Source organism: Macaca mulatta, chromosome 8 (genome assembly GCF_049350105.2).
Source record: "Macaca mulatta isolate MMU2019108-1 chromosome 8, T2T-MMU8v2.0, whole genome shotgun sequence".
Lineage (NCBI taxonomy): Eukaryota > Metazoa > Chordata > Mammalia > Primates > Cercopithecidae > Macaca > Macaca mulatta.
In genome coordinates this window covers 140,832,151-140,840,301 of record NC_133413.1, presented here as the reverse complement: position 1 = coordinate 140,840,301, position 8,151 = coordinate 140,832,151, and the positions used below count along the sequence as shown (strand labels likewise).

General features: G+C 50.8%; 1 protein-coding gene across 4 annotated transcripts in view; it reads left to right on the top strand.

The window, feature by feature from the left end:
• The first annotated feature begins 960 nt into the window (after positions 1–960).
• Positions 961–8,151, top strand: part of ASAP1 (ArfGAP with SH3 domain, ankyrin repeat and PH domain 1) — a 395,945-nt gene continuing 388,754 nt past the window's right edge. For all 4 annotated transcript variants that reach the window (XM_077944032.1, XM_077944031.1, XM_015145993.3 and 1 more), the window contains exon 1: positions 961–1,175. The gene's annotated coding sequence lies outside the window, so the exon portion shown is untranslated. The remainder of the gene's footprint in view (positions 1,176–8,151) is intronic.

The following is an 8,151-nucleotide window of genomic DNA, read 5'->3' as shown; positions in this document are numbered from 1 at the left end:
GAACCATATCCTCTGCAGAGAGCAGTTTCTGAAATGCTGCGAAGAAAAACAATCGCCCAACGATTAGGAGGGAAATGAAATTCTAAAGAAAGACTACGTCTCTGACTTTGAAAGTAGACATAGATATGCACAATATACATCCCACAAATTAAAATCCTCCTTTCTCTGATGTCTTTTAATGGCAATCATAAGGACAAGCATGGCTATCATTTATTTGGGTGTTTCCAATGTGCCAGTCCCTGTCTAAACATCGGTTTCCAGATCAAACCTATGAGGGTGGAATTAACGTCCATTTCATATTTAAGCAAACTGAGGCTCAGGAAAGTTGGGTTACTCAAGGTAACACGAGTAGAAAAAAAGGCCATATTCCAATGGGACACAGAGCCTGCAGCCCACACGATTACTCTCCATACTGTTCCTATAGTATCCTGACTGGGAAGGTCCTGTTCCTCTGGCACTGGGCAAAATGAGGAAATTATAAGAGCAGAGAAGAAGGGGTGAAAGGGGGCAGCCTGGTGAAGTCACTCCTTTACTGAAAATAGGGGTAACGGCCAGGACAGTGCAGGTCCATCCTCTGCAGATGGAAGACAGGCACGTCCTTTGCCGCTGTCCCGGCCTTAGAAAGGCACCTTCCGCGTCCAGGGTTTTTCTGTGGATAAATCCCACCCCTTCCACCTCTGGCAGGGAGGAGGCCGGCCGGCCAGGGCATGGGGCGGAAAGCGAAGGACGCCCGACCCGGGCCGAGGTCTGGGGCCCCGCGCGCGCCCCCCGCGTGGCTGCCGGCGGGCCAAGGGTTAAGCGAGGCGGGAGCCCCCGGCGCGGAGCGGCTCGGGGCTGGGAATGCTTAGTCAGGATTCCGATTTCCTGTCGAAGTGTTTGGATTTCCTGAAACCCGCGCCCTCCGCCGCCGAGCGGGATTGTGCGAGCCGCTCGCGTCGCCGCGGCCTCCTCCCCCTCGGCACATGGTCGCCCGCCCCTTCCTGCGCCGCGCTCGGCTCCCGCGCCTCGCCTGGCCTGGCCGCCGCCGCGGGCGAGCACTCTACGCTGGGCAGCCCCGGGCCCGCGCCTCCCGCCCCGCCGGCGCTTCCCGGTCGCAGTTCGCTTTCCCACCCGAGAGCCGCGAGCGCCCGGCCGAGCCCGCGATGGAATAATGCCCAGCGGCCCGCCAGGTCCCGGTGAGTTGCGGGGCGCTCGGACGAGCTCGGTGGGGCCGGGCGGAGTAGCCCACAGTCGCGGGCGCCCCCTGCCCAGTACCTCGCGCGAAGAGGGGTACGGGGACGGGGCGCCGGGCGGGCTCCCGGCTCCTCTCGCAGCGGGGTGTCCTTCTCCGCGGGGAGGGCGCCGGCCCTGGGCTGGGGCGTGTGCGGGACGCGCGGCCAGGCTCTGCGGGGCCGGATGAGGCCGCCTGGTGGGGGGGGGTGTCTCTGCGCCTCCAGCTCTGGAGAGGGGGCCCCCGCAGTGGGGCCGGGGATGGGGCCTGCCTTGGGGGGGCTTCGCGTCCGGCTCCGGGGGAGGGCCCGGGACGACGCGCTTGGCGGCCCGAACCCCGCGGATGGGGAGCCCTCCCGGCATTGTCTCTGGCGCGGCAGAGGAAAGTTCCCCGCGGTCGCCGGCCCCTGCCCGAACCCGGCGCTGCTTGGCAGGCCCCAGGCCACTTGCCTAAAGCAAAAGAAGAGAAACGAAGCGAAAGGAAAGGGGTAGGGGGAGTCCTACTTGGAGCTCGGTGTTTGCTCCCGGGCGGACCTGAAGTGGCTTGTGTTTTCTGCTTGTACCATTTTGGGACCTGCTGCATTTTCTGAGAGCGACGTGAAGTTTCAAAGAAAAAAGAAACTTGCCCGCGTCCGGTTTTCTGCGGTTTGATACATCCCAAGGGTTCATGTTGGGCACTTGTGAAGCAGTTTCCTTTAGTAATGTGGTTTTCCAGTAGCTCAGGGAGACAGATGGTCAACTGCAGACCATCATCCTTAACTTGACCTTAACTTTACCTGTACTCATCAGGCAAGAAAAAGAACTTTCTCTCGCATGTTCCCCTGTCTACTCTGTTAGATTATCTTGGCGTGATTGATTCTGGGATGACATCAGGCCCTGGATTGCTGAGTAATGTTTTGGGATTGTAAAAGCTGTTCGGTTTTTAGTCCTGGGTTATCCCTATTGCAACCTTCACCCCAAAGCCTTTCTGTTTTGCAATTGTAGCGCCACCAGACAGCTTTAAGAAAATGCGGGTCTTCTGGAAACAACCAGTCAGAGGTTTTGAAAGAAAAAGATCTTGGAGAACAACTGATTTCAGCCCCTTTTCTGAGAAGGCCCAGAAAGGTGACCTGACTTACCCAAGGTCACGTGGCCAGGAGTAGTTTCCACTTCTTCAGGCTCAGTCCCATGCCCCTTCTGTGTTAGATTTTGATCTGTTAGCCATGAAACAGATTTGGAAACATGTCTTCTTAGCATCATAACCTTCACCACTTTAGTGCCTTCTCTTCTATCCTGGTAATGCTATTTTTTTGAGATATGCTATTTGCCTCAAACTGCATAATTTGAGATAGGGAGCTTAAAAAAAAATCACCTAACCCCTACTGTTGAGCCACTAAATGGATTTGGAGATTCAGCTACCAAATGGATTTGAAGTATAAAATGAGTGGCTTATTATATGGGGAATTACTTTCCCTATCCCATTCTTTTGTGAAAAATAGAAACTCCCAGGTCCAAAAAAGGGCAGTATCTTAGCACATAATGTACCCTATGATGTTCTCTAGACTTGATTTTCAGCCCTCCTGTTTCTTGTGAGCTAAGCAGCCCATCTATTTTTCTCATGAGAGCTCTGAATGGCTGGTTTTTCATTTTTAGTATGTGATAATGTTGGAGAGAAAGGACTTTTTGCAAGCTTGCCATTTGGTGAGGGAAATTGAAATTCTCTACACCTCCCCAGTCCTCACCAGCCACAGCGAGCCAGATTTTCAAAATCAGTGCAAGCCTGGCAGGCCCAAAGATGAATGTGTGCATTCAGATTGAGCCCTCCGTTGTGAGGACTCACGTCCCAGCTGGCATCTCCACGCTGCACCTAGGTGGCTGAAGTCTAGAGGAAAGAAGGGAGCCCCAGTTAGCCAGGACAGTGTTGTTCCTGCCCTTTCCCCACCTAGGTCTCAGTGGTATTTGGATCCTGCTGCTCCGTTCTCATTTTCCCCTCCCATTTCTTCACCCAGCCACTGCTGCATCTGGCATGGACTCCGGAAGGTCTTTTCTAGGAGGCTGCATGACTGATCCCCATATGAGCAATAGTAGCAGTCACCCCATTTATTAAGCACTTGCTGTATGCCCTAGACGTGTACCTCCTAAGAAGCCTAAGGAGGAGCGGAAACTTCTTGGGGAGCCTTGCCCAGAAAGGACAGCACATCTCAGATTTATCTGGAATTGAATTTTTATTTCATGCATCCAGTGAAACATTTGCTAAGTGGCTTCCCTGTGGGAGGTGCCAGTCGTGGAAAGATGAATAGGACCCTGTTCTCAAGGCCTTCTGTTTCCAGCCTTATCTTTCAACGTCAGCCTCACACTTTCTCTTTTAATTCATCAATTGAACAACCATGTATTGAGCACCTGTGCCATGCTAAGTCCTGTGTGGAGTCCTGATGATACAGTGGTGGACGAAAAAGGCCTGTCACCACCCTTCTGGAGCTTGCATTCCGCTGGAGGAGATGGGCAACAAGCAAGAAGCAGAATAAACAACCTCTAGCAAATGAATGATTCCTTGTTATCAAGGAAACAAACCTGGAACCAAAGTAGGGGCTGGTGGCACAAAGTTGGTCCTAGTTGTGCAAGGGAAAGCCTTTCTGAGATTGGAAAAATGGAGAAGGAACTGGCCAGGCAGAGAGATTGTGGGGGAGGGCATTCCAGGCAGAGGGATGGGAATGTACAAAGTTGACTATGCACAAAAGAGCTTGGTGTATTCCAAGGAGTAAGGGAAGGCAGGGCTAGAGTGTAAGGGAGAGATGGGGGGAATGGGCACAAGGTGAAGTTTGAGAGGGAGGCAGGGGCGAGATCACACAGCCGATTGATTCTAAGCCATGCTGGGGAGAGTCCCTCCACCCAGTACAAAGAGAAGCTTTGGTGAGTTTAAGCTCAGCAGTGAGATCTGATTGCCTTTTTTTTTTTTTTTTTTTTTTGGAGACAGAGTCTAGCTGTGTTGCCCAGTCTGGAGTGCAGTGGCATGATCTCAGCTCACCGCAACCTCTGCCTTACTGGGTTCAAGTGATTCTCCTGCCTCAGCCTCCTGAGTAGCTAGGATGATAGGCATGCACCACCACATCTGGCTAATGTTTGTATTTTTAGTAGAGATGGAGTTTTGCCATGTGGATCAGGATGGTCTTGAACTTCTCACCTCAGGTGAGTGACCACGGCCAGCCTGATTGACATTTTTGAGATAGCTTTGACTGCTTTTGTGAAGAGTGGATGGATCATAGGGGGCTAGGTGTAGAAGCAGGAAGACCACTAAGGAGGAAAGAGGATGGTGGCTTAGAACTAGACAGCAGCAATGGAGGTAGAAAGAAGTGGGCAGAGGCTACTTAGATCTTGGAGATAGCATTGATGAGATCTGGTGATAGATTACATTGGAATGAGGCAAGGGGAAGGACTCAAGGGTGACTCCTGGGGTTTTGGCTTGAACGGCTGGGTGTATGGTGGTGTTGTGGGAGACAGGAAGACTAGGAGGAGTATGCTCATGGAGAAAATCAGGTTCTATATCAGCCATCCTAAATTTGAGATGTCTAGGAGGCATCCTGTGGAGATTTCAGGCAGGCAGGAGGCCTGGATCTCTGAGGAGACTTACAGGCTAGAAACATTATTACCAGCCTGCTGTGAAGTTGCCAGAGTGCTTGAGTGTCTGCTGACGTTCTTCCCCCTGCCGGGGATGCTCTTCCTTTCTCCTAGACTAATTGCTACTCATCTTTAAAAAGCACCTGTGTCTTTATCTCCTCGAAGATGCATTTAACTCCCTCCCCTACTTTTAGACCCCTGTCTTTACCTTCATCGTGTGTTCAATTGAAATTACCTGGTTTTTTTTTTTTTAGTATCTTATGTGAATGAAATGCTTGGTGCTGGCCTTACCAAATAGTAAGTGCTCACAGTAAGGGTACATTCAACAAATGTTAGCTACTATTATTATTATTGATGGGGGCGATAGACATATAAATAAAAATTGCATTATATTAGGATAAGCATAATGATAGTGTATTAGTTTCTTATTGCTGCTGTAACAAATTACCCCAAACTTTCATGGTTTACATCGTACAAATTTACTATCTTACAGTTCTGGAGGTCAGAAGTCTAGAATGGATCTCACTGACTGAAATCAAGGTGTTAGCAAAGTGTGTTAGTCCTGGCAGCGCTGGGAAGAATTTGTTTCCTTGTCTTTTCCAGTATCAGGAGGCCACTTGCATATCTTGGCTTATAGTTTCCTTCTTCCACCTCCAAAGCCGGCAACGTTGGTCTTCATCCTTCTCAAGCTTCCATCTCTCTGGTTCTCCCTTCTGGATTCTTCTTCTACCTTGAAGGGCCCTTAAAGTGATCCCACTGGGCTACTTGTATAATCTAGGCTATTCTCCCTATTTTAAGATCAACAGCTTGGCAACCTTGATTCCATCTGCAACCTTCATTTTCCATTGCAGGATAACTCATGTAACCTAATGTATTCACAGGTCTTGGGAGTGAGGATGTGGATATCTTTGCAGCGTGGGAAAGGAGGGTGTTATGGGAGCTCTGGGGAGAGGTTCCTAACCCACGGGGAAGAGAAGGTCAGAGGCATGTTACCGTGGCTGCAGTGATGCACGGGCGGGAGTCAGCCTCTACTGTGTCCTCACAGTCACTCCTTCGTCAGAGCTCTTCTCTATGCCAGGCCTCTGTGAAGAGTTGGAGTTGAGGACTCATTTCGCTGTGCATTCTCCAGCTGTCGGCCCGATTGTTCACTTTCAACCCAGGGACACTAACTTCTCACCCGGCCTCTTGAAAAAATTAAATTTACTAACCCGTGCAAACCCTCTACCAGCTCCCCCTCCGCACCCCAAGTCCTCTCCCAGGAAGGGATGGGCAGGGTGTGGGCTGGGTCCTCTGACTTCAGAATTGACTCACAGTTCATGCCCAGCACAGCACGCATCCCTGCAATTGTTCCTTTTGTACGACTAAAACCTTGGTTCCAAAGCTGCAACCAGGTCCCTAACCTCAGCCAGCCCTGTTCCCAGAGCAGGCCATTGGCCCCAAGAGAGGTCAGGAGGGAGTGTGTGGTTCGATTAGGACAGATCCGTCTGAGTCCTTAGGGGAAGAAGCAACTGGAGGGCCTGGCCCACTGGTGGCCCCATCTTCTGAGAGTAAAGGAAACACACCATGATGTGCTGTGTAGCCACGTCGCTGCGAGGGGGTAATTAAGACCAGATTTCTGAAGTCCTCTCAGTTATTTAGAGAAAATGGGCTCCTGTCCCAGATCCTCCCCAGAAACAGACGGTTTCTTGAGACCTTAAGCACTTTGGAGAGGCATATGAGCTCTCTTGGCCACCGGCGTGCTGAGTTACAAAGCGACCGAGGGCGTCTGCTGCCTGGGGTCACCCTGCCAGCCCCTTCAGCTCCCATCCCTTGGAAATGCCAGAAACTAAGCTTGTCTTGTAATCTTTTTGATGTTTCCTCTTCCTTCACTGGCCTAAGTCAGGAAGTGCGAAGGTGCACAGAGTTAGGAAAACAAAAGTAAGTATGTCCCTCCAGTGGCGGGATCCCGGTTGGAGCCTGGTTTGGGATAAAGAAGAGTGCCTGTCAGTACTTCCCCAGCTGTGGTGGGAGTTACGTAGAAGCCAGCCGGGGAGGATCAGCCGTGGGCAGAACAGGAAGAGGGGAGTCAACACAGCACCCACCCGCGGCTTCTGGGGGATGTTGGCATTTCCCCTTTCAAAGCCAATCATGAATTTTTGGTCAAGGCTTCTGCCTTTGTAAAAACTCAGCTTGTGTGTAACAATACTGTGTGCCTATTTCATTGTAGTTTTCTATCCAAATAATTTCCTTTTGAGTAGAAATGTAAAAAGGGTGCCCAGGCATTCCATTATAGTTGTTCTCTTCTGAGATCTATGACCTTGGGGGATGCAGGATGGCTCAATGGAATGGTCGGTGGGTGGGAAAACTAGGAGATTCTGGGGTCTACTGTAGTCACCGCCTTTCCTTGTCGTCTGCACTGACCGTACTGACTTAACTGAGATAATGTAAGAAAAGCAGGCAGCACGAGGGGCCCGTAGATGGTACCGTTATTACAGCTGTCTTGCAGGGAAATGTGTTTGCTCATGTAGTTCCTCACCTGTGAGCTGGGGCATCTTGAAGGGGATTGGGAACTGGGACTCTATGTTATTCCTCTTGGCTCTTTGTGCCCAGCACAGTGCCCAGCAACTAACAGACACTGAGCAAGGAGGCTGAGTCAGGTATATTGGCTTCAGTTGCTTAGCTGTGTTACCACATTTCTTGAACCTTTTTCATCATTGAGTTTTAATTTTTATTTTTTTTTGAGATGGAGTCTTGCTCTGTCACCCAGGCTGGAGTGCAGTGGCGCGATTTTGGCTCACTGCCACTGCTGCCTCCTGGGTTCAAGTGATTCTCCTGCCTCAGCCTCCTGAGTAGCTGAGATTACAGGCGTGTGCCACCACGCCTGGCTAATTTTTGTATTTTGTAGAGATGGAGTTTCACCATGTTGGCCAGGCTGGTCCTGAACTCCTGACCTTAGGTAATCCGCCTGCGTCGGCCTCCCAGAGTGCTGGGATTACAGTGAACCACCACTCCCAGCCTAATTTTTTGTATTATTATTATTTTAAGTGATAGGATCTTGCTCTGTTGCCCAGGCTGGAGTGCCGTGGCGCCAATATAACACACTGCAGCCTCTAATCCAGGGCTCAAGTGATCTTCCTGCCTCAGCCGCCCAAGGTGCTGGGACTACCAGTGTGAGCCACCTTGCCTGGTTATTTATTTTTTATTTTTGGATTGGCTTCAGTGGCCAGGTGCAGTGGCTCATGCATGCAAGCCCAACACTTTGGAAGGCCAAGGCAGATGGATTGCTTGAGCCTCAGGAGTTCGAGACCAGTTTTGGCAACATGGTGAGACCTCATCTCTCCAAAAATAACAAAAAAACAAATAACAAAA